Below are 2,578 nucleotides of genomic sequence, written 5' to 3' on the forward strand. Positions count from 1 at the left end.
AAGACTCATAAGTCTAGTAAGCACAATCTTTCTAAGATGTAAACAAGTCTGGTACATCAAACATATCGACCTGCTCAATGTGCAGAGCATAACCATAGCAATATCAAAAAGACGAATTTCTTTACCCAAATGAACATAATTTATCAAAAGTATTGATACTGTATTAATTTCTTTCTTGTCTCCCTACTTATTTGTACAATTTTCCAAAGCTACGTATTCTTATTATCCAACCAAGGGAACCTTAAAAAGCATCTCAGTCCCAAGACTGTGGTAACTGACGTTTCAGAATCAGGGTTTGGTCTGAGACTCTGGCTGGGGAAATAAAGGTTGTACGTTAATTCCAAGATTATTCTATATGAGCCAAAAATTAACACACCAAACTCTCCTAATAGTACTAAAATCTTCTCAGTGATATGCCATTTCTTGCAAAATGGTGCATCTACCACCTTTTTGATTTTTCGAACAATAACCTCATATAACACTTTTACTGAAATGTCTTCCCCGTGAATTTTAAGTGACTAATTGGAATTGAAATTCTCTTCTCCTTGCCCAAAATTGCAATGAAATCTCTTTATTGCCTCCAGTGAAATCTCTTTATTCCCCACCTTCTTTGTTCCTCTGCACCTCACTTGTCTTATTAACCACCATGTTCTGGCCATTTACTGACAGAAAGAACCTAGAAGTATAGAAGGTCAAGTCAGAAGGGACAGTATCGGAGGCATTTCTAGGCCCCAGGCTGCCCCTGTCAAGTGCTGGCACCTCTGCTGGTATAGTCTCAGCAAAGAACCGAGACCAGATGGGAGGGGGCTAGAGGGGTGGAAAGGGATTAAGATGCCAGTTATGAAAACAGTCACGGGATGTAAAATCCAGCGCAGGAAATGCAGTCAATAACATTGTAATAACTAGGTATGGTGTCAAACGGGCACTAGACTTATGGGGCGAGCATTTCGTAAGTTCTCTAAGTGCCTGAGACAGATAGAATATTGCATGTCAACTCTAATGGAAAAATAAAGAATAAAAATAAAAGAACTCAGGCTCGACCAGCCCCTGGCCTCCCTGGCTGAGAGGTCAAGCCTCGTTGTCGTAGAGCTAGTTAGTGGCTGTCAGGACCAGAACCCAGGAGACGGCCCTGTCCACGCCCCTGACTTCAGCCCAGTGAAGGGAGCTGATGGGTACCTGTCTTCTGTTTTTCTCCCTTTCTTGCCCCTTAAGGAGCAGAGACAGCTATGTTGGCTCTTCCTTAACTTAATCCTAGAACACAGATGTCAGGACATATGTGTTCATTGACTGATTAATGACGTCACCACCACCCCCCAGTTCTCCATGTTCACCCTACTAACCGAGCCCAAGAAAGAACGGCCCCTGTGCCCCTACGATTTCCTTCCTCTCCCCTCGCCCCTGCCCAGCCCAGGAAGAAGCTATGCTGAGCAACCGTGTTAGGCAGAAGAGCTGTCCGCTGAAGGACCACGGCCATCACGCAGGGGAAGCCAAGGAAATGATGAAAGGCTTTGAAAGACAAGCAAGTGAAGAAAGGGGGAAGGTCGCAGTGCGCAGGGACCTGGAGGGGAGAAAGAAAGGTGTCGGGCAGAGGGACTGGGGACAGGAATGGAACACCCTCCCAACCATGGCGGCCACTCGGGTCTCAGACCGGTCTTTTCTCCTTCCCTTTGGTTCCTGCAGAGAATATCATTCTGTCTTATGTCTTGGTCAGATTTAAAGAGATGGATGCACATAGGCGTGTGTATGTCCACACACACACACCCAGATAGGTGCCCATGTGTCTGTGATATGAACCAGATTCACACCGTTCCCAAACCGGAGCCTGCTTCACAGAACCACTCAAACTCAGAGTTTGCATTCTGGGAATTACACGCTGACTCGAAGGTAAGGGCCAGTCTCAGCCTCAGTGGACGCCCTTATCAGGCTTTTCTAAGAGCCTAAAAGGGCCGCAGCCTACTTCGTCATTCTCCACCTTTCTGCTCACTTGACATTTTACTCTAACATGTCTTCATACAGCTGTCATTTCCTGAATGTCCCCTGAATGTCCACTTGGTGCTGTGGACTGAACCACATAAACTTGAACCTGGCTCCAAGGAGGTACAGTCTCGGCCCTCTGAGGAGTTTTCACGCCCAGCATAACGAGCAGGGTTCTTGTGAAGACCAGTGGAGATTTTAGTTATGAAAATGCTTTGAACAGTTGTAGCCTCTGAGGTATTATGATTACCACAGTCTTTCGTGGGATGTGTAACAGAGCTCACTAGGTCCTGGCCTCTGAGAGGAAGCAGACAGTAGCAGGTGTTAGCACATGGGGCCGCATGAAGGGTCTGAGGTCTGAGCCCCAATCAACTTGTAAATATGTGAGAAACCATGACTATCAGATTCCCAGGGTAAATGGGGCTGTGCAATGAAAAACTGCTTGCTTTTGCTTTCTTTATGTTTTTTTCTTTTTTTCTTTTTGTGATCTACAAAGGAAACCAAATACAAATTGGTACAGTACTTTATTCTTCAGGGGCCCAGATACTGGTCCCCTGCTTATTAGAAAACTGAAAAGTTTGCATTGCATGAGCAACAGAGGCTG

The sequence above is a fragment of the Rhinolophus sinicus genome, chromosome 7 (genome assembly GCF_057876585.1).
Source record: "Rhinolophus sinicus isolate RSI-liver-muscle chromosome 7, RSI-T2T, whole genome shotgun sequence".
NCBI lineage: Eukaryota > Metazoa > Chordata > Mammalia > Chiroptera > Rhinolophidae > Rhinolophus > Rhinolophus sinicus.